Source organism: Nuphar pumila, chromosome 3 (assembly GCF_984573655.1).
Source record: "Nuphar pumila chromosome 3, dmNupPumi1.hap1.1, whole genome shotgun sequence".
NCBI lineage: Eukaryota > Viridiplantae > Streptophyta > Magnoliopsida > Nymphaeales > Nymphaeaceae > Nuphar > Nuphar pumila.
In genome coordinates, this window is record NC_143251.1 from 145,368,931 (window position 1) to 145,393,191 (window position 24,261).

Here is a 24,261-nt window from a genome sequence, read left to right on the forward strand (position 1 = left end):
AGAGAAAAACTTTCATTGGAAAAGAAAGTTTTGCATATGAGAAATTTTTCAAAAGAAAGTATTTTGCTTGTTTGTGTAGCATGAAAAAAAAAAGAGAGGGAAAATGTAAAAAAAAATGAGTGAGGAGGAGGAGGGTGGTGGTGAGATGGATGGTGGTGGTTACGGTGAGATGGTAGGTGGTGGTGGTGGTGGTGGTGGTGGTGGTGAGATGTAGTGAGATAGGTGGTGGGGAGTATAAAAATAAATTTTCTCTTGGTAGGAAACATTTTTCCACCCCCATGGAGGAATGTTCCTTATAAAAAAGTGTGCATTTTAGAAAATCTTTCAGCGAAAAAGTCTGTCTGATTTGAAAGGGTCAAAAAATTTGTAAGGATTTTTCCCATTTTGTATCACTTTTCCACATCTTTCTAGCTTTTAAATGTGCCCTAAAAGGTGTGTGTCATAGATGAGCAATATACTCTTGCAGAACACAAGGACAAACTTAAGTCTGGTCAGCTACCATATGAACCTATATCTTGAGATTTTTACTCACTGATATTTTCTCAAAAACTAGATTTATAAGCATGAAAACTTATATGTTGTTTTGTATCTCCATGAATCTACCACTCTTGCTTGCATTATACCATTTGGTCCAACGTCGTACTAGAGCAACAATATATTAAAATCTAAATATTTAAAAGATTAGTAATGATAGGAAGCACCTACTCCCACCTAATAGAAGCTTCAAATTTTCAAAATTTGAGTGTTTTTTTCATTGATCAGACCCTATTAATATGATCTACAACCATTGTTTAGTGAAAAACAAGTTTTGGAACATGTGATTATGGCGTACATGTAGGTTTTTCTATGATCTTCAAAAATCAACCGCTCACAATGTGTCAAAATTAAATGACTTAGAAAAATCTATTTTGATGTCCAAAAAACATGATCCAAAATATGATTCTTATTAAATAAACTATGTTAAGTAAATCTATAAGGTCTGATTGAGAAGATGCAACCTACAACTATGATTTCTAGTAGGTGGGAGTATGTGCTCAAGGAGCACCATAGCATTGCTCTTAAAAGATATAACTAACATTCACTTTAATTAGTATTGCTTGGCCTTCATTAACTTTTCAGTCAATTTGCTTATTCCAAGTTACAGAAGGTCTCACAGTAGTGGGTTCAGCGCATACTCAAGTCTTTGGCCTATTCCCTACTTTGTCTACTGTCAACATGAACCAAAATTTCAGGCCAACTCATATTCAAATTAAGACCATATGCTTAATTGGCTAGTCACTAGAGTTCAAACTTTTTACCTATGCTTAATTGGCTAGGCACTAGAGTTCAAACCTTTCACATATTTTGAAAATAAACACGCGTGTACAGGTTTTACATTTGAGCACGCTGCACGTCCAAATATCAAAAATCAACAGCCCACACAATGCACCAAAATTTTACAACAAATTGAATTTCATATAAACAACTGAACCAAAAGCATGTTTCTTGTTAAAAAAAGAAACACACAATATAACATCTATGACATTTTTTGTATTTGGATATCTTCATTTAAAACATATTTAAACATATGTTTTAATAACAACAAAAAATCAACAACCCACACAATGCACCAAAATATTACAAGAAATTGAATTTCATAGAAACATCTGAACCAAAAGAAGAATGTTTCTTGTTTTAAAAAAAACACACACACACACATAATAGAGAGATGCTTCCTCTATGAGAAATAGAAATAAGATGGCATAAGATCTCTGAGCATCAAGTGAACTGGAACTTCACATACATCAGCACTCCCTACACGAGAGAGATGTTTCCTCTATGAGAAATAGAAATTAGATGATAAAAGATCTCTAAGCATCAAGTGAACTGGAACTTCATATATTGGCTTCTTGTGTAGGAAGTGCTAATATAACCCACGGCAAGTAAATGATGTTGGATATCAAGCTAGACCAGATAAACACTATGGTTGGAGTTCTTCCCCTCCTTCCCATTAGCCCTTTTGCAAATGGGTAGATGTGGCACAACACCTGTGAACTGAAGAACGCACCACCAAGAAGCATACTCCACTCCAGGTATACTCACTGTACATTGTTCGTGCCACACCCACAGCAATGACAATCATGTTCACCATCATGATGGTGATGGGAGGAACCATCAAGAAGCTCCATTTCACCACATACAGCTCTGCGAACGGCATCATCGACCATGGACTTGGATGTGAGTGTGAATGATATGTCCACACAAGCAATCACTTTAAGCAAATCTTGCAAGACTGCAGCAGGATGAGCACTGGTTCCACCAATCAATCAGAACTGCTCATTTCTCCACCAATCAACCAGACTCTATCTCAAGCATTGCCGTGAGGCAGAGTGTTACAATTATGAGGAGAAGATAGACAAGAAAGGTTGCACTGAGTGTCTGCACTACGAATTGTCCAGTAAAGAAGGATATTGCAGGTATGATGCAGTAGACAAGAAGGAAAATGGAGGTGAATGGATAGATATCAACATTGAAGTAAGCTACCCACTGCAAGAACTATATTCTGCTACTCGCAAACAGAGCATTGTTTCAATAGAATATCTAGACCGACCCAATCGCCCAATGAAGAACTTGGTGAAGTCTGTCCGTAGTGCAATTCCCCTGAACGCATCCCTTTTTGTGACACAGTAAACATATCTCCACCCCCTATTATGCATCCAGTATCCTGTCACCACATCCTCTGTGACAGATCCATATATTCAGCCAACCCTCTGCCCCCACTCTGTTTTGTCCTCGTAGAAGCAAGATATCGCACTGATGGCTTCAGCAATAGTGGCAGCATCAAGAGGCTCTCTTGGTTTAGCAAGTGCAGTAGCAGGCCATCCCAGCTTCACTCCATGCTGCCCTTGAAGTAATCTCCCCTGATATTCAGCAAGAGGAATAGAAGCAACAAGAGTTGTGGAATTACCAAACTTAATGAGAAGAAGCTGAGACTCAAGATCTTTATAGCCCTCATCATCATTACCACCAGAAATCATCTGTTCCATATCATTCGTCCGGGTGTTCGACTTTCTGAAGAAGAGCTTAATCTTAGACCTCCCAAAACACCTTTTGTGCTCTGTAGCTCTAGGAGGGCTGAATCCATAAAGAGCTATTCTTTTGAAAACACACCCAGTGCCACCCTGAAGGCCATCAAGAGCTCTCATGCTCACGTCGAAGAACATCGTGGTTCACGTATTGATCATTTGGATCGATCCCCTCGAATCTCTGAGGAAACTGGACGTAGCAAATTATGTCTCTTCCCCTGTCCAGCATGAAGCACATTCCTTCTCGAAAAGACAAGGAGTTGTATATATAGTGATCACAGTCCAGATTAAGAATGAAGGGGCCATTAGACATGATAGTGCTCGTCCGGACCAGAGCATTCATGGCACCTGCCTTTTTGTTGTGCTCGTTACTGGTTCTTTTCTCTCGAGAAACATAAACCAACATGGGCAATCTGATATCTACTTCGATCAAGTCCACCGGATTAGCATCATCTGCCTCTGCACCCATTATGGGTTCTAAATTGGGAGGAGCTAGCATTACCTGCATTCACAAATAGATGCACACATTTTAGCCACACTATTTGGATTAAAAACAATCAAAAACTAAATTCAAATCAATCATGAACTGAAATAGCTCACCTAAATTATGCCTCTGATCTCCCCTAGAGTGATCAACTTCTGCAGATGGCCAAGTTCCTGGCCAATGTGCACCATCAGACATCCATGTTGCCTATGGAACTTTGATGGGCTCTGAAGGATTCCCTCCCATCTAAAACTATTTTTTCTTGGCTCGAAGTTCTTTGTGCGCATTGTAAGCATATGATCTTCTTCTAATTTATTCTGGTAAGGAATTCATCCACACCTTGAACTCATCATATTCTCTCTTCACCCTTCTCTCCTTTACAAAATAAAGCTTGACTTTGTTTTTTAGGAAATCATGCTTCTGCCCAAAATAAGATTTCGGGTTTCTGGAATTGATATTGCGTTTTCTGCAAAATGAAACCCATATGTGTGTAAAGCTTGCAGTTTCACTAAGAGCTTAAAATGTTAAAAGAGACCCACCATCATCCAAAAGATAATACATAATCTCTTCCACTAGATAATCAATGGCGACAATCGATAGTATCATTTAAAAATGTTGGAAACACAGTAATACAAACACGCAAACACAGGCACACACATGTTTAACGTGGTTTGGTCGTGACTGACCTATGTCCATGATGAAAGCTCTCTCTCTCTAATACATGATGAGAGAAGGAGTTGCTCCATATTTATTTATAGAATCATATACAAGTTGATTAAGGAGTCTACAGTTCTTGATCTTTTTAGAGTCCATACAACGTTGGGAGTCCTATTTATGAATGATGCTTTTTTAGGAGTTACAAGAAGTATCTTATTTGTATGAGAAAAATTAGACTCCTTGCCAATGTGAGCTTCTTCAGAAAACGTCAGTCTTTTGGATTCCTTCTGAAAGGTCGTGGGTTCCTTCTGGATTGATGGTGGATTGTGGGACTAAATCTTGACCTGTTATCTTCACATGCCCTCAAGCCTACCTCTATCAGGTTGAGCTTCTTCTTGAAGTAACTGAATTTAGGTCTTGAAAGTAGCTTGATCAAAATATCAGCGACTTGCTCTTGAGAAGAGATTAACTGAACATTAATTTCGGCTTTGTAAACCTTTTCTCGCACGAAGTGATAGTCATTTTCAATGTCCTTGGTTTGTGCATGAAAAAATGGGTTTGGTGCAAGGCATATGGCACCAAGGTTGTCGCACCACAAGGTGAGGACTAAACGAGAGAGGACATTTAACTCTGCTAAGAAATGTTTAAATTAGGCAAACTCAAACATGATACCTGCAATGACTTTACATTCAGCCTCTTTGCTAGACCTATCAATAGTTCGTTGTTTGGTAGTGCTCCATGACAGCAGGTTGGTTCCCATATATGGAAGATATTAATTTAGCTATCAATTTGCATCTTGTAGACGATTTTTTAAAGTTTTCATGGTTGCTTCATTTAGTCAAGAAATTTGATGCTTTCTCTTGCTTTGTAAACTTCAAAAACATGTTTGAAAAGGAAATTGGTAGCCAAATCAAGATCTTCCATAATGATGGTAGAGAGTTTGTCAGTGATAATTTTACAAAATGTCTAAATCAATGTGGGATCAAGCGTTGGTTGTCATGTCCTCACAACCCCAAACAAAATGGTGTGGTAGAAAAGAAACACTGACATGTTATTAAATCAGGTCTAGCTTTGTTATTTTATACCTCTTTGGATCATAAATTTTGGGTAGATGCTTTCATAACTATTTATCTCATTATTCATCTTCCTGTACCAAACCTTAGCCAAAAGTCCTCATATGAGTTCTTTCTTAAACCTATCATGGTTATGAGCATTTAAGAACTTTTTGGATGTAATGCTACCCTTTCTGATTCTCTACAACAAGTCTAAGCTTCATCCAAGATTCAAACCCTGTATTTTCTTAGGTTACGGTACCAATTATAAAAGTTACTTATGATATGATCTCATAACCAAGAAAACTTCTATCTTAAGATATGTTTTTTATGAAGGATAATTCTTTTATGACAAAAAGAAATAACCTATCACATCTCAATGAGTGTCTGGATTTAGAATCAAAGAGCTAACCAACCCAATAGTCCCACTATTCTTGAAATTTTAGAAAAGCACCATCCACCTAGTTTTGTGTCTCTAACTAACCCAGAGGTCGTCCACGCTAATTTCGCTTGAATTTAAAAGTCAAAAATTAAACTTTTTCTCATATTTTAAGTGGCTCGTTTAGACCTAGTTGGTGAAACCTGGGCCAAGCCTGAACTCAAAAGCATTGGTTAAAAATTGAGGTTCAAACAATTTTTCTCCCAAACTTAGCCAAATTTTTGAAAAACCAAAAAATGACTAAGAAAATATATGGTATTACAGATTACCTTGAAACTTTTAGTCCTATTGTCAACACATATCTGATAGAATGGTTCTTTCTATAGTTGGTTTGAGTTGATCGATCCATTAGTTGGATGTAAATAATATTTTTCTTTATGGTGTTCTAAAAGAAATATATATGAGTCAACATCTGGGATTTGAAGACATGACTTGCCCTAACTTTATATACAAACTTAATCGTGTTCTCTATGGCTTAAAGCAAGCTCCCAGGATGTGATTCGAAAGGTTATGTACTTGTCTAGAGAAATTGGGATTCACTTGTTCAAAGGTCGATCCATCATTGTTTATGTCTCACAACCAAGGGTTACATATTTTTGTCTTTATTTACATTAATGATATCATTATTACAGGAAACTCACATAAAAATATCAAAAATCTTATTTAAGACTTTAGGCATAAGTTTTTCATTAAGGATCATGGTACCCTGCATTATTTTCTTGGGGTATAAGTCATTCATAAGGCTTCAGGTATTATACTTTTTCAAAGAAAGTACATCCTAGACCTCTTGGTTAAGATAGGTATAATCGATTGCAAAATAGTTGTAACTCCTGCAGCTCCAAACGTGGTCTTGTCAAAACATGGGAACAACTATTAGAAGACGTCATACAATATAGAAGTGTCGTTAGGGCATTGTAGTATGTTACCTTCACCAGATATTGCATACTCAGTTAACAGATCTTCTCAGCTAATGCACGAACCAAGTCAGGACCATTGGGCTCATGTAAAGTGGTTCTTGCTTTATTTGAAGGGAACCATTAACAAGGGCCTACATATTAAGAAGTCCTCTCTTCATTTATCTGCATTTTCTGATGATAGGCCATGGATAGAGTCGTCCTCTACTCAATCATTTTAAGAGAGTAGCCATACTCCGTAGATCTTTCACATAAAAACCATTACCATCAAACTGAAATAATTAGTGATTATCTCTTATAAACTTGGATGCTAACAAGAGGTTTCATTTAATAGAAGGCACATAAAGAACTTCTTTTAACACAAATTTCTTATTTCCAAGATTCAAAGAAAGATTACATATGGTAGAGATAGGTAGATGGGTCTGGTTTCCAACCATAACACCATTTGATCCCTAATATTCACTTATGTTGGTCAAACCTTGATATTTAGAGGTGACATGATGGGTGGCTCTTGTATCTAGATACCATGCAGAGTCTTGCATGTTACTGAGTGTCATAGCTATGAACACTTTGGGAATATGGTAGAATGTGCAAGTATTATGGTTTTTACGTCCACATAATTTATAGATAATTGGACTAGCTCGCTGACTTCCCTCATGTTGAGATGGTCTAGTCTGTCCTTGATTATCTCAAGAACCAAGATTTTGAAAATTTTGGAAGGAATTAAAACGTCCAGCCCCTCTCTTCCTTTACCACTTTAACCACCATGACCACATCCACGCTCTCTTCAAGAGAAGAAAGCAGTGGTCAAAATGTCTGGCTGCTGGAAAGACTTAGGATATAGCATTTAAAGACTCTTTTCATCAAGGAAGCAGTGAACGATTGGGGTGCAGCTTTTGTGCTTCGCCGATGGGGATTGGATGTCGTCTTGCCTTTCAGACTCAATCGTTGGTTCTTCTCTAAGCTTTCGGAGTCCCTCCGATCATGCCTAGATGTGGGCTCTCTTCGTATTTCAGACATTAGGTTTTTCCTGCGAGCTATTAGACGGGAGCCTCTCGAAGCGTGCTCTGTTAAGGCTTTGCTTGTTTCTCCTTTCTTCATTCGTGAGCTTCCAGAATGGGTTGCTGATCGAGGATGGAAGCAGGTCTCATCTACTTGGCAAAGCTCCTTCCATGCTATTCGTTATAGATCTCAGTTGAGTCGTGCCAGGCCGGGGGATTGGTGGTGTGCTAATTGTTTTTCTTTGAATTTTCATAAACGTTGTGATTGTCATAAGTGCGGCTTATCTTTTCTCTCTCGTCGGCACCCAGTCTGGAAGCGAAGACGATCTAACCCCTCTCATTCTCATTCATCGGGGATGAATCTAGTCTCTAAAGATTTTTCTGGGGTGGTGCGTCATCCGGCAAATCGGAATCCTGAACGGCCTTCCCAAAAATTATGCTTCTCGCCATGGGTGCAGATTGGCAATCTCCACAACCCGGCGATTTCATTTAATGCTGTCAAGATTGGGTCTATCTGGGTCCCAGTCGAGCAGCAGCACTTTGGGCTATCTTTTCCGTCTATTGCTCCATCTATGTTAGACTCTTCGCCAGCTTTTGATGGCATCTCCCAACCTTTGCAAGTTCTGCCAGGGGTGGGCCCCAAAGCATTTGGGTCTGCCATCAATGCTTCATCTCTTGGAGATTTGCCGCTCACTATTTATAATGCTCAGAGCTCGACGTCTGATTCTTTTAGCGCTAATTCTCGTGGCGGACTGATGGCGCGGTTGGGTAGGTATGCTCGTGGGAAGCAGAGAAATTTTTTGCCATCCTCGTCATCACGAGCTTTGTCTAGGGTGAGCCCACAAATATTTGACCATGATAGCAATGCTTTCTCTAATGGAGTTCAGTCGTCAGCTTTTTCTCAAGCTCGAGGCCTGGTATCTGCTTCTCTTTGTACCAATTGCCATTTCAGCTTGGAGGCGCGGTTGGGCAGGCTTGCGCGTGATGGACAAAGGACGAATTTGCTATCGTCCCTTATTATTTTTCCCTCCAGACGCTATGACTATCTGGTTATCAATCTTATTGCGTTTAATGTTAGAACCAACATGGCAATCAGATGCATGGTGCTTGGCTCCTCGGTTCCTCGTCCTTTCCCTGTATCGCATTATGTCTCTGAGGTTTTTTCTTCTATCAAATCTTTTGGTATTCCGCCAGACGCGGTCTCCTTCATTAGTCCAGCACAGGGTCAGCAGCATCCTAGTCCACAACCCCTGGGTGTCACAGTTGTCGATGCAGCTAAGTTGCTGGATATCTCTCTCTCATCTTCACAGCTGCAAGCGATAGCTGTTGATATGGATTCTATGATTTCAGATATTTCTGCGATTATTGGGGACTCTCTCTGCAACTTTGGTGGAGCAGATTGCGAGCAGTTGGGCATTTTCGATGGTCACTTGAGGTCGTCTGTCAGTGCTGGTGGTCAGCGAAGAAGGAGGCCTTCATTAATTGTTTCGGCTACCGATGCTAGGTCCCCAAGAAGGTCATCTCGGTGCCACCAACCACGGGTTTTTCCAGATTTTGTTCCATGAAGACTGTTTGTTGGAATGTTAGGGGCTTAAATTGTCCCACTAAACGCCTGTTTCTGGCTAATTGGGTTAGGGAGCAAAAGCCCGACCTTCTTGCTTTATGTGAAACTAAAATGGAGGTCATCTCGCTCGTGGTCGTTTCTAGCATCTGGCAGGGAGCTGACTATTTCTATAAGCCAGCGGTAAATCATGCAGGCGGTATCCTTATCTTGGGAAAGCAGTCTTTAAATTTATCACAGTTGGATGTGGGTCTTTTCTCTTTGTCTGTTGCTTTCAATTTGCAGGCAGTTGATAGAAGAGTAGTGGTTTCTGTTGTTTATGGTCCTAATCTCGCCGCCATGAGGCCCGCTTTTTGGGATGATTTGGATAGGGTTGTCGTTTCCAGCGCGGATTGTCACCTTCTTATGGGGGATTTCAATTGTTTGTTATCTATCCATGACTCTAATAACCTCGTAATTCCCAATCCCTCTATGCGAGGTTTCCAAGACTTTGTTCACCGTCATTCTCTCTACCCTATTCCTTTAACCGGGGAGCGCTTCTCTTGGTCGAATATGCGGTCCCATCCGTGCTGTAGGGTCCTTGATAGGGTCTTTGTCACACCTAATTTTTTGGACCTCATTCCCGACGTTAAGTGTGTGTTGTTTGCTCCCTCTATCTCGGATCATGGGCAGATCATCACTCATTGGGGAGATAGCTTTCAACCCACTAGGAGCTTTGCGTTTGAAGAATGGTGGCTTCAGGAGCCAGATTTTCTCACGGTTGTTACTAATTCTTGGAACAAAACTGTTGATGTGCATTGGGCCGCGCTACGTGTTCAAAATAAGCTTTCTCGTCTAGCTAAGGATATCAAAGCTTGGCTTCATAGTCGTAAGGTGGAGAAATTTCAGCAAATAGCCGCATGGGATCAAGAGATTTCTCAGTTGTATCAGTCTATGTCTTCTCCTGACTCTCTTTCTGATTTGCAACTTCTCAATCTTCAGGCCAGGTCCTTAGAATTAACCATGCTCTTGAAAAACTGGAGGATCAAAGAGGAAATTCGTTGGAAGCAAAGGTCTAGGGTGAAATGGCTTGCGGCTGGTGATGGCAACACTAAATTTTTTCACTCATATGCTTCCCATCGTCATAGGAGGAAGGTTGTTCCTTCTATCTCCATTGAGGGTGTTTCTTATCTCAATCAGTACGTTAATCCGGCAGTCTCGCTATACTTTAAGGACTTATATTCTGCTTCGTTAACTGCGGAGGGTGTCTTTGGTAATTTCCTAGTTGGCTCAATTCAGCTTGAGCAAGCCAGATATATGCAAAGAAGGTTCTCTGAAGATGAGATTTTTTCGGCCATTAAGGATCTGTCGGGTTGGAAAGCGCCTGGCATTGACGGGTTTCATGTCGACTTTTTTAGAATCTTTTGGGACTGTGTTAAATCAGACGTGGTGAGTATGTTCGATGAGTTTCATCGTAACTCCAGACTGCCTTATCATTTGCATGTTGCTATTATTTCGCTCATTCCGAAAGATGATGAGGCCAATGATATTTCTCGATTCCGACCTATCTCAGTTATGAGTGCTCTCTATCGGATGTTTGCCAAAGTTTTGGCGAATAGGTTGAAATCGGTGGCTAACCAGATTTTTTCAGACTCTCAGTTCGCCTTTATCCATAATAAGAGGGTCCAGCACTCGTTCATCATGGCGTCCGAGGTGGTCTATTCCTTGCAGCATAGCGGTCAACCTTACTTTGTCCTTAAATTAGACTTTCATAAAGCTTTTGACTCTGTGCATTGGCCATTCTTATTTCAAATGTTAGCAAATTTCGGTATTGGTCGTCGTTTTTCTGGTTGGGTGAGAGAGTTGGTCTCAAATGCCCAGGCCATGTTAAATATCAATGGTATTAGAGGAGACCGGTTCAAGCTAGGGCGGGGTTTGCGGCAAGGGTGCCCCCTATCACCTTTGTTGTTCAATGCAGTTGCTGAGGGTCTTGTGGTCTTGCTTAAGCGGGCTGTTGTATCGGGTTTCATTGATCCTTTGCAGGTTTCCGACTTCCCGGGTCATATTCTTACTTATGCTGATGATATGATCATTTTTGGTCGTGCAAATATTCAACAGATGCTCAGGTTCAAGCTTATCATTCAGTTCTTTCTCTCCATGTCTGGGCTTTCTCTAAATGAGACCAAATGCTCTATTACCATGTTCAATGTTAATGCCAATATGCTTGCAGCTGGAAAGAGAATTTTTAATTGCACTACTTCTAACTTGCCTATTATGTACCTTGGCTTGCCGTTACAAGTGAAGCCTCTATCTTCAGCGGCTTGGGCTCCGACGCTTCAAAAAGTGAAGCGCAAATTGCTTTCGTGGCAGTCGTCTTATCTCTCTAGCGTTGGACGTCTAACCTTAGTCAGACATGTTCTTTCAACTATTCCAGAATTTTTCATGTCTCTGTTTGTGATGCCTGTGGGAGTAGAGAAGCAGCTGACGCGCTTGCTGGCAGACTTTCTTTGGTCTGGGTGTAAACTCACAGGTAAGCGTCACTTGATTGGTTGGCGTTCGGTGGTTCTACCTCGGCGTATGGGTGGTTTAGGCATCCCGGTGCCCAGACTGCGAAGCATTGTTCTTGTCGCCAAGCAATGTTGGTTGGCCCACCAACCGGATAACCCTTGTGCTAGTTTTCTTCTTGCTAAATATGGGGATCCAACTCTTATTCCGGTTCGTCTGGGAACCCGAGGTTTGGCGCTCTCGCACTTGCGTAAATCGTGGTTGAGGGCTTTAGCCTGCTTTAGAGACCATTTTGAGGTCTCCGAAAATTTTGGTCAGTGGTTGCAGTGGGCGTTGGCTCCAAGTGGAGAGTTTCTCACCAAGAAAGTCTATAGATCGTTGCTACCGCCAGGGGCTGATTGGTTGCCCGAGGATGTGCATTGGGCGAAGGGTCCTTCCCCCCGTTCGCGAGTCCTGGCTTGGTTAATTTTGCACGATAGGATCCAGACCCACAGTAATTTAAAGAAGTGGGGCATTCAACTGCCGAGTTGGTGCGTGCTTTGTCAAGCTGCAGAAGAATCTACGTTTCACTTGTTCTGGTCTTGCCCAATATTTATGGAAATCTTTAGTAGAACCTGGAGGCATCCGGAAGTATTTGTTAAGGAGGAGTCATTTGCACTAGATCTGATATTGGGGCCGGTTTGTATTAGGCGCAGCAAGAGGTGGAGGTTCATCTGGCGGACGTGGTTGCTTACCTCTTGGTGGTTTGTTTGGATGGCGCGTAACGATGCTCATTTTCGTCATATTCGAGTTAACATTCAAAACCTGGTGCATAAAATTTTGGTAGATGTTTATGCGATCTTGCGTATGCATCTTAGTGATCTTCCACTCCCTCCTGCTGATGCTACCTATCCTTTGTCACAATCTGGGCACGCGGCTATGGCGTGAGCCCATTTTATCTGTCTAATGTTCTTTTCTCTTGTGCTTTCTTTATTTGTTTTGGATTTTGTTCTTGTTCAGTTCATGGGTTCAACATTTTGTTGATCTTCATGAGTGGTAATGTTGAATTACTTTCGGCTCTCTCTCTCTCTCTCTCTCTCATACACGATGAGAGAAGGAGTTGTTCCTTGTTTATTTATAAAATCATATACAAGTTGATTAAGGACTCTCATTAGGCATTGTAAGGGACTTCTCACTAAAATGAGACTCCTTGCCAAAGTAAGCTTCTTCGGAAAATGTTTTGGATTGACGTTGAATTATGGGTCTAGATCTGGACCTGGACCTGTTATCTTCACATGTATTAGCATTAACCAGAGGAGGCTCTGTCTCAGGATCAACTGTAGATACAAGGACATCAATTCCAGAAAGATCTAATATTTCTTTTGGGCTTCCAAGGCTCTGAGATTCGAACCTTTCCTTTAAAACTGTGAGTTTTGCTCTGTTTACCGAACAAAGCTTAGGGAGTTGGTCTAAGGGCCATGATATGGCAAACCAAAGCTCACGGATCATCGACATCCCGCATAGCCATTGCTTTATGATTTGGATGTTGAATTCTCCAAGCAAGAAAGAGCCCAAGCACGACTAGGCAGATCATGATTAACAATCTGCATCAATTCAAAATGCTAAGATTGGTAATTGTGTGATTGAAATCATGTTAACATCACAGATCGATCAAAATTAAAATTGCTAGTTTTAAAAGTGATATCAGTGATACAACAAAGTACAAAAAAATTGATATGTTGTTGCTGGAGGAGTGTGAACTTTGTTTCTTATCTAGATATAAATTCTTAATTTTCGCATATTCAACTTTGCGGTAAGTTGGAGGGAGCATAGACGTTAGCTTTGTAAATTTTTTTAAGGTAGTTCTGTAATTTTACCTTAGACTTGTTATATTCAACTACAATAGTAGTCACTTTGTAAAATTAGTAGAGTGCATCCTCCATTCTCAATAAAGAAGGCATATTGTGGTCGTAGACGTAGTCAATTCTTGTTTAACCATGTAAATCTTTATTTTTCTCCTTTTGTTTTTTCATAATTGTTTCGTAGATTCATCGGTCTTAGGTTCATTCTTTAACAGTTGGGCAAATTTTTCAATGATTGGGTACCTGTATGGACTAAGAACTGCAGTAGAAACACCAATCTTTATGGTTAACCATTTTTCTCCTTTTGTTTTTTAATGATTGTTTCTTCAATCCATCTGTAGGTCAAAGCTTCGTTCACTGAGAGTCACACAAATTTCTCGATGATTGGGTACATGTATGGACTAAGAACTGCAATAGAAACACCCATCTTTCTCGTTAACTGTTGCCTGCTCTTTTAGCCAAAATCAGGAAGCTTCTGAAATGAGCCACCACCATATGCTTCTTTAGGCCATACAGCATTTCCGTATCTATAGGTTCCCTTGGTTCATAGAGCCATCTAGCATGGTGGAATTCCGTCGGATGATTAGGAGCTTTGAATGATTTTACAACAGAAAGCTTTCTTTTGAGTTTTGATTCCATCTTTGTAGGCAAGGGAAGAGCTTTATCCTCCTGCTTCAGACAATGTCTCCTACTCCACATCCTCTTCCACTTCCCTAAACTCTTCTTTGCATCCAGGGCACTTCTCATCGTTCTTGATACGGCCCAAATAGCACTCCCTGCGGATCTTGAGAAACCTCAATGGCAGGGAAAACTACCCTCTTCACATCCTGGCATTCCGCAGACCGTCGCCATCAACCCCCCTGGCTTTTCATGGTATCCATCATGTGAGCTCTGGTCATGCAATTGAATCCGCCAGCGAAGATGTTGTTAGATTCAGAGACATTATCATGATGCAAATCAGATTATAAAACAATACAATATGCATGTCTAACAATAGATTCAAACTGTAACAGGGTTCAATCATGTCAAGTACTGTTTTATACCAAAATCTAGACAATGACAACAGATCAAACAGATGCATAGAATAGAATAAGAACAACAAAGACAACATGTTAATATTTTGTAATAGGCTAAGGCATATAAAAATACTCTCATTAGAGAAGATTCGCCCCCACATACGGTGCAAAAAAGGGTCCAGCGTCCTTCCCCCAGGATACAATAGCCTCGGCGATCTGGATCGGTGCACTCTGATGGTAGATCACCCTTCAAAAATAATCTCGGTGAACGACTGTTGCAGAACTCCCCTTTTCGGGAAACGCCCTTTAGAGAAGCAAGAAAAAGCAGAAAGAGTGAGAAAATACTGTAGGATAAATCGTAAGAGTCACCAGCGTCTGCGTAACTGCAGCTCTCTAACCACATTTTATAATCCCTGAATGGATACTAAAAATATGGAAGAGATATGTTACCTGTTACGAAGTGACGTGACCCGTCAACGAAAAGATTTGTTATCCATTTTTTCTTTTTCCTTTATTTAACCCAAATAAAACAATTAATGCAGGACAAAAAGAACATTGAATTTAGATTAATGGATATGACCTTAAAGGGCCAATTACCTAAACCCAACCCAGCTCGGCACGGCACGGTGCGGTGAGCGGCGCGCGCGTGTGTGTGTGGTTACCATACCATCCCTCTGGTTTTTAGAACAAATGATTGAATCACCAAGTAAGATATAAACCCCACCACCATTTTGTGATTCATCAATATGGGACTATTCCACATCATCAAAGTCCAAAAAGGTACTCCATAAAAGGAGTGGTCCCCAAATTGTTTTCTTCTTTGAATTATATTCTTATCTCTTCTTACATCCAACATTCCCCCACAAATTCAAAGAATGAAAACAGGAGAACACAAAGATACAAGATGGAGTAATCTGAAGCAGGACATATCATGCTTTCAGTAATGGTACCTTTCGGTTTGAACCACTACCTTAGTTGGCTAACTTTACCCCCACAGGAACGAAGTGAACTAAAGTCTTGAACTTAAACCTTTGGTGTAGAAGTATCCATTAGCAACAACATGATAAAGGTTCTAGTTGTAATCTTTAGGGGCGACGTGTTAAAGGCCTTGCGTCTGAATCCTGTTTCATGAGTGACTTTAGAAATAACCCAATTTCTTAAACTGTGGCTACACAGTCACACTCATATTGGTGGGCTTCTCCAGAGATGCACTGCTAACATCTCGCCTAGAAGGCTTTGAACCCATTCAGAGTTTTCACTCTTCCTTTACTTGCAGCTACAGCACATTTTCAAAGTAATCAGAGAAAAAGACATATATATAGTATCACATTAAGAATGTACTAACCAGTTCACCCTACAGCTTGTTATTACCTCATTGAACCTACTTTGTGGGATCTCTACTTAGATAGGTTGGGTTGCCACTGTAGATGAACTACTGATGGGTTTCAGTCTCATCCCCTCTCTATATTTTAGGACTAATGACTTATCTAGTTCTTTCGTTAATGGATCAATTGTGTTCTCTTTGGATCCAACATAGTCCACAACAACCACTAACTGAGACACCAGTTCCCTTATAGATTTTATTTTGACTTGGATGTGTCTTCTCTGTTTTTTATTATATTTTGTGCTTTTAATCTTTACAATTATGGCAATATTGTCACAATGCACAGATATAGCAGAAATTGGTTTTCTCATTAAAGGAAGTTTCTCTAGAAGTCCCTTTAACCATTCAGCTTCCATTTATGTGATATCTAAAACATAGAGCTCAACTTTAAAAGTAGACTATGATAAGATGGTATGTTTTACTAACCTCCAGGCGACTGCGCCGCCACCCAAGATAAATACATACCCTATTACGCCATAACTCCTAGAGTTCATAGTTATCCAGCTTGCATCACTATATCCCTCAAGTACGACAGGAAATCTCTTGTAATGCAAACTCAAGAAAATAGTTTCTTTCAGGTACCTAAGTACCATGTTCAATGCCTTTCAATGAGTGCGATTTGGATAACTTGTGTATCTACTTAATTTTGTCATAGAGAACGCAATATCTGGTCTAATACAATTTACAAGATACATCAAACTTCCAATAATCTGGGAATACCTTAATTGAGATACAGGAACACCAGTCGTATTCTTATAAAGAGGAGTAGAAGGGTCATATGGAGTTGCTATAGATCTTCCTTTGTCATAGCCAAACTTCTCAAGTACTTTTTCAACATAATGAGATTGAGAAATAACTATATCATCAGCTGACCGAGTCAGCTTTAAGCCTAAAATCACAGTTACAATACCCATATCCTTTATCTCAAATTTACTACTAAGAAACGACTTTGTCTCATTCACAATTTTTATATTGGAACCAAACAAAAGAATATCATCTACATACAGGCATAAAATGATACATGTATCACCTTTAACTTTGCAATAAACATATTTATCAGATTCATTGACAACAAAGTCAAATGATAAAATAACTTTATCAAATTTCTCATGTCATTGTTTAGGGGCTTGTTTTATTTCATATAATAACTTAACAAGTCTACAAACTTTATTTTCATTACCATGAGTCATAAAACCCTCAGGTTGATCCAAATAGATCTCTTCTTCAAGATCATCATGCAAAAAGGTTGTCTTCACGTCTATTTGATGGACCAAGAGATCATAAATAGAAGTCAGTGCAATAAGCACCCTAATTATGGTCATCTATGTAACTGAAGAATAGGTGTCAAAATAATTTATTCCTTCATTTTGTTTGAACCCCTTGGCAACCACTCTAACCTTGTACTTATCAATAGATCCATCTGGTTTTAACTTCTTCTTAAAGATCCATTTGTACCCAATGATAGAGCTACCATGAGGGAGGTCAACCAGTTCTCAAGTGTCATTAGAGACAATGGAGTTCATTTCACTCTTTGTGACTTCTTTCCAATGCCTTGCTTCAGGTGAAACCATTGCATCTCGGAAGGTGGGAGGATCATCCTCGATAAGGTAAGTGATATAATCATTTTTCAAATCCTTGGTAATCCATAGTCTCTTGCTCCTTCTTGGTTCAACCACTTCCTCGGACTCATTTGGTCTAGAGTGAGAACAAGATGGCTCAACTCCCACATCTGTCATCCTTTTCATATGTTCGAAAATGGAACCAGAAGTTGAAGGTATATTTAAAGAAGAAAGATTTTGAAGTACACCAACTTTTATGAGAAATACATTCTTAAAGAATGTAGCTTCTTGAAGCTCAACAATAGAGTTTACATGTATGTCAGATATTTCAAACTTACTTACTAAAAACTTATAGGTATAGTTGTTCTCTACATAACCCAAAAAGACAACATCTACGGTTTTAGGACCTAGCTTCTTCCTGTTGTGCACTGGGACAAGTACCTTTATAAGGCACCCCCACACTTTGAGGTATTTTAAGCTAGATTTCATATTTCTCAAGAGTTTAAATGGGCTACTATCCTTATGCTTCTGGAAATTTTTATTCAGAATATGACAAGCCGTATTCAAAGCATCCCCCCACATATAGGTAGGTAATCTAGAACTCTCAAGTAGAGAATTTATCATGTTAGTTAAGGTTCTATTCTTTCTTTCTACAATCTCATTAGACTGAGGAGAATATGAAGCAGTAAACTCATGAATTATGCCAACAGATTGGCAATATTCATCAAGTTTGTTAGACGTATATTCTTCGCCTCTATCAGACCTTAATCTTTTAAGTTTTCTACCAGTTTGTGGTTCTGCTTCATTCTTAAAAATAAAAAACTTAACAAAAGTCATTAAACTCATAACCCTCAATCTTTTAAGTTTTGATTTTAGCAGATACACATAACAGTATTTAGTGCCATCATCTATAAAAGTGATAAAGTACTTTTTATGATTTCTAGTTAACATTCCATTAAACTCACAGATATCTGTGTGCACCAAATCCATTATTTCATAATCTCTAACAATGGTATGGAATGATTTCCTACATTGTTTTGCTTGTATACAAATTTCACATTTTTTAGTTTTATCTATGGAATGTGCAGGAATCATCTTCAAGTTCATTATGTATTTTACAGAATTAAAATTCATATGACCCAATCTATTATGCCAAAAATCAGATTATTCTATATTGTAACATTAGACAATGAATCAAAAGAAATATCATTATTTAATTTATTACTGCAAATATGTTCAATACGAAGTTTAAACAAACCATCATCTAAATACCCCTTGCCAATAAATGTTTCAGAATGCAAAATAATAATTTTATTACATTTAAAGTTAAACTCATAACCCTCTCTAACTAGACATAAACCACTTAAAATATCCCTTTTAACTACAGGCACATGGTGCATTCTATGTAGAGATAGAACTCGTCCTGAAGGAAACTTCAAGTCTACGCATCCAATCCCCAACACCTTTGCAGTCGTGGAGTTGCCTATAGTCACGGATCTACTTGCAACAGCCTGGTAAGAGACAAAGAGATACTTATTAACATAAATGTGCACATTAGCCTCAGTGTCAACCAACCACTCAATTGGCTCATAAACATGATAGATTTGAGAATTAACAGAAACATACCCAACACTAGTCCCAACGACCTCAGTTACCATATTGACTCGAGAAATACCATTTGTGGTCCCATGAGCCTTGGCCTTCTTGGAAGGATATTCCTTGGCCCAGTGCCCAACCTGTCTACAGTTCTAGCAATGTTTGTTCTTTGTCTTTTTCTGGATTTTGGCCTTGAGTTTGAATTGGTTTTTCATTGTAGGTTTAACTTTTTAGCCCTTGCCTTTAAATGATCTGATCATTACATTAACTTTAGGCTATTCAGTTGGCATCACAATTTGTTTTTTACTCATATGCTCTTCATCAATGGCTATGACTACCATTAAATCATCCAGGAAAAGCTTTCTTCTACGGTGCTTGAGAGACATGCCGAAGTCTACCCATGACTTAGAAATTTTTTTCACAATGGCCATGACTTGAAACTTCTCAGGAAGTTTCATATCAGCCTCAAGCAAACTATGAAGCAATAGCAGAAACTCCTGTGCTTGTTTAATAACCGACTTGCCCTCAACCATTTGATACTTCAGAAACTTGGCAACAGAGTACTTCTCAAGACCTTGGTCTTCGGTATTGTATTTTTTGTCAAGTTGATCTCATAGGTCTTTAGCAGTGGTAGAGGAAGAACTGTATACGTCGAACAAAGTATTGAACAGAGCCAACAGAATGCAACCATGATATATATCATCCTTCTCTTTTTACTCTATAGCCATTGTAACGGTGGCGGGATTAGGATCAGTATCAGAAATCGTATGGCCTTCGAACTCCAAAATAGAAATCAAGCTTATAGCCGTGAATCAGATTTTCATGTATTGTTAGCATGAAATTCTGACCGACAAACTTTTTAGGCATTACCAGACATGTCTACTTTCGGTATAAAATTAGATAAAATTGACATGCTTAGGATCTTCTCTAAAATTGTTAATTCAGAAACATTATCATGATGTAAATCAGATTACAAAACAACATGATATGCATGTTTAACAATAGATTCAAATCGTAACAGGGTTCAATCATGTCAAGTACTGTTTTATACCAAAATCCAGACGATGACAACAGATCAAACAAACGCATAGAACAGAATAAGAATAACAAAGACAACCTGTTAATATTTTGTAATAGGCTAAGGCGTATAAAAATACTTTTCTTAAAGAAGATTCGCCTTCACATACGGTGCAAAAAGGGTCAAGCGTCCTTTCCTCAAAATACAATAGCCTCGGCGATTTACATCGGTGCACTCCGATGGTAGATCACCCTTCGAAAACAACCTCTGTGAACAACTGCTGCAGAACTCTCTTTTCCGAAAAACGCCCTTGAGAGAAGTAAGAAAAAGCAGAAAGAGAGGGAAAAATACTATAGGATAAATCGTAAGAATCACCAGCCGCCCTCTAACCACGTTTTATAAACTAAAAATGTGAAAGAGATCTGTTACCTATTATAAAGCGACGTGACCCATCAACGAAAAGATTTGTTATCCATTTTCTCTTTTTCTTTTATTTAATCTAAATAAAATAATTAATGTGGGACAAAAAAAACATTGGACTTGGATTAATGGATATGGCCCTAAAGGGCCAATTACCCAAACGCAAACTCAACTCGGCTCAGTGTGGTGAACGGGCGCACGTGTGTGGTTACCATACCATCCCTCTGGTTCTTGGAACAAATGATTGAATCACCAAATAAGATATAAACTCCACCACCATTTTGTGATTCATCAATATGGGACTAGTCCAAAAAGGTACTTGATAAAGGAAGTGATCCCCAAATTGTTTTCTTCTTTGAATTATATTTTCATCTCTTCTTACATCCAACCGATGTTCCCTGACATGAAACTGCTCTGTGTTTTTTCCGGCATTTTTTCCATCGGGTTCACCGAGAAGGCTGGATAGCAAACCCGACACAAACTGGTGTTCTGGAGTCGAAGGTATCTGAACAGTGTAAAGTCACGAACTCAGTCTCGTCTTTCACCGCAAACCCGACACAAACTGGTGTTCTGGAGTCGGAGGTATCTGAACAGTGTAAAGTCACGAACTCAGTCTCGTCTTTCACCTCTGAACAGTATCTCCGCCCACCCGATAATCTCTTTGCTCTGCTGATCAGGTGAGAATTGGGGCTGTTCGATATCGACGATCTCTGAACAGGGCTGGTTATGCCCATGGATCTGAAGCCTCCTATTCCGGTTGATGAGACAGTTATGGTCACAGGAGAAGAAGGGGAAGCATCTTAACCATCCTTCTTCTTCTTCTCTCTCTCTCTCTCTAACTACTGAAATGAAGCAAAAAAAAAAGGCACCTACAGTGAAGAACGAAGGGACGATAGGAAAAGCAGAACAATACTCAGAAAAGGGACTATTGTATAGTTGAAGAGGGGCGGGGGGGGGGGGGGGGAATTCAGGGCGGTTTAAGGTAACACCTTGTGAAAAGTATGAGGGGTGCATAGCTGGATGAAATTTCGAAATCCCAACGGTCGAATGATCTTGACTGTCGCCTTGTGGGATCAACGCTCTGGGAGGGGTCTCCGCCAACGGTCATTTGTTTTTTTTTTATGTGGCTTTTATAGCTCTCTCTAGGTACTCGTGTTTCCGTTGGGTAGGGACTGGTCTTTTCTCCTTTTGAAATTTTGCAACGGTTAGTTTTAAAATATTGAAATCAACGTCTACCGTTACTGTTGGGATCAACGGCCGGATTCTTTTGGATGTTTCTCACTGCAGAAGGAATTCTAACGTCTTTGAAATGGGGTCATGTCAGTCTCTTATGATATTGTCATTTAATAAATTTTTCTTTTCCTAAAAAAAAATATCATCTTTTTTTTTTGTTGGACAGAGAAGCTGGGGTTAGGCAGACCCCTACTGGGATTCGAACTTGCAACGTCCCCAACTCAAGGTAACGTGCACTAACTGCTTCTGCCAGACAAGTGGTGCGGCGGTGAAAAAGAGAAAAGAAAGATCCTAAACAACTAAATACATTGAAGATTCTGATCCGAATTGGATCCAAAACAGCAAAAAATTGCAAAACCTCTATCTTGGATCTAACCCATTTACATCATCTCTTGCTAACCTTTTGAGTCTTTCCAATTTCGATATCAATTTTGCATGATTTTCACATGTAGGGATGTTAACGGATCGGGTGTTATCTGACATTTGATTCGGATTTGGTAAAGAAAACTGGGTTCAGATTAATAATCACATTTTGATTCGTTTAGGATTTTTGGCCACATCCAATGGATAGGCGATTATGGCAAATATTTGAATCCAATTACATGTATTTAATTGGATTCCATGCCTTTTTCCGTCAAAAATCCAAAATCTATCTCCGGTTAACCAAAATTCAATTAGTCGGATCTGGTAAGTTTATGGAACTATCATCATGGAAGTACAAATTCTAAACCTGAAGGTATGCACTTCTCTCAAAAGCACCAAAGCCCAGACCCAAGGGGTTTGGTGTAGTGGGATGGGGCCTAGAGTCCTAGACTGTTTGACTAGCAGTCTAGGTTCAAATCCCATGGTCATCTCCCCATGCTTAAGCCGAAGCTTGGTGACTCCTTGGGGGTCAACGGGTAAGCCTTCGGAGTTTTACGCTGACAAGACAACGACCGTAAGTATGGCAGACTGAGCTAGCGCGGCGAGTAAAAAAAAAAAGCACCAAAGCCCCAAACTGACTGCAGTGGATATGGCATTTTCATTAAGAATGTATCAATACCATTTGTACAGAGCCACAGAACCGTCTCAACTAGACACAAGAGCCGTATGCATTATATGAACAGAAAAGCAAGCCAAGAATCATTCAATAGAGTGGTGATACTATGTCAAACTCATGAAAATGCCTCTTGATCAAAGGCTTAATACCTGGTGATATCCAAGGTTGAGCTGAAAGGTTCAAGCTTTATCGACTCAATCCACCAAGATGGTTTGTCCGCGCTAAGGATCAAACTTTGTAGGGTGTTATTTCGATCTAAAAGTATGATTTTTTGAGTCATGAAATTTTAGTACATTGTAAGCCATTGATTTTTGAAGCCTTTAAAAAACCTGCTTGTAATATAAAAAAATATGAAAAAACAAGTGCCTTCAACAGCACCAAATATTAAGCCAAAGAAAAATAAATGCCATAAACTAATATACATATCAAAAAATGAGTAGGACATATAAGGGACATTTGGTAATCAACTGTAGCCACCTACGATTTCAATGTATGTTTCCACATTCATAAGTGAGCACTTCACACATGCACAAAGAAGTAGTACTATGGTGCCCAATTGTCTATAGATGGGGACATTTTTATATGGATGGCAGCCACCCCACACCCCCCCCCCCGCCTTGCCTTGTTTGGATTGGGGATCAAGGACATGAGGCGGGGATGGAGGTTAAAATCAAAACCTGTGCGAGGATGGAGGCAAGGATGGACTTACGCTTTCCCTCACCCCGCTCTGTCCTCATCCTCGATCCCTGCCTTTGCCACTCCACCCAGTCCTTGATTCCTGTCTTGCCCCCGCCCCGCCCCTAATTCTTCTTTAGAGATGGCAGTGGACCGAAGGGAAACGGGACCCGCCCCAACTCGTTCCGTTTGAACAGGGGATGGAAGACACGAAACGGGGATGAAGGTTAAAATCAAAACCGAAGTTGGGATGGAGGCGGGGATAGAGGGTAGGATTTTGATAGGGAGTGGGGGTGGAGACCTTGTCCCCCACCCCGGACCACTGCCATTCCTACATGGTTAGAAGATTAGTTAGTTGTGTTCAAATTTTCATTTACCTTATCGACTCCTCATTGATGAATTGAACTTCCTTTTCTTATATTTTGTGTGTTGTACGGATATCCCAAATTCTTACCACCCGGCAAGCACTTACAAGTAGGGGTGCAAACGGGTTGGGCTCGGGTCGGAACTTGCCAGATCCAAAATCTGAACCCCGGCAGGGAAAATGCATGTTGTATTATTAGATATTAAAAATATTGAACAAAAATAAGCTATTTACATGTAAAAAAAAAAAAGGTAATCAGGTCGGTCGGACCAATTCCAGCTCCAACTGAAAATACTGATCTGAATAATTGAACATACTTGAATCATATCATAATGTACATTAGGATTTTACTTAAAGGATCCACGTCCCAAAAAACATGTTGGACTCAAATCGAATATCTGATCATACCCGATCCGTTTGCAACCCTACGTACAAGCAGATTGGGACATTCACAACAAA

General features: G+C 39.7%; 1 pseudogene; it reads right to left on the minus strand.

The window, feature by feature from the left end:
* Positions 1-1,857: 1,857 nt before the first annotated feature.
* LOC149844279 (cellulose synthase-like protein D5) lies at positions 1,858-23,767 on the minus strand (annotated as a pseudogene).
* Positions 23,768-24,261: the final 494 nt, after the last annotated feature.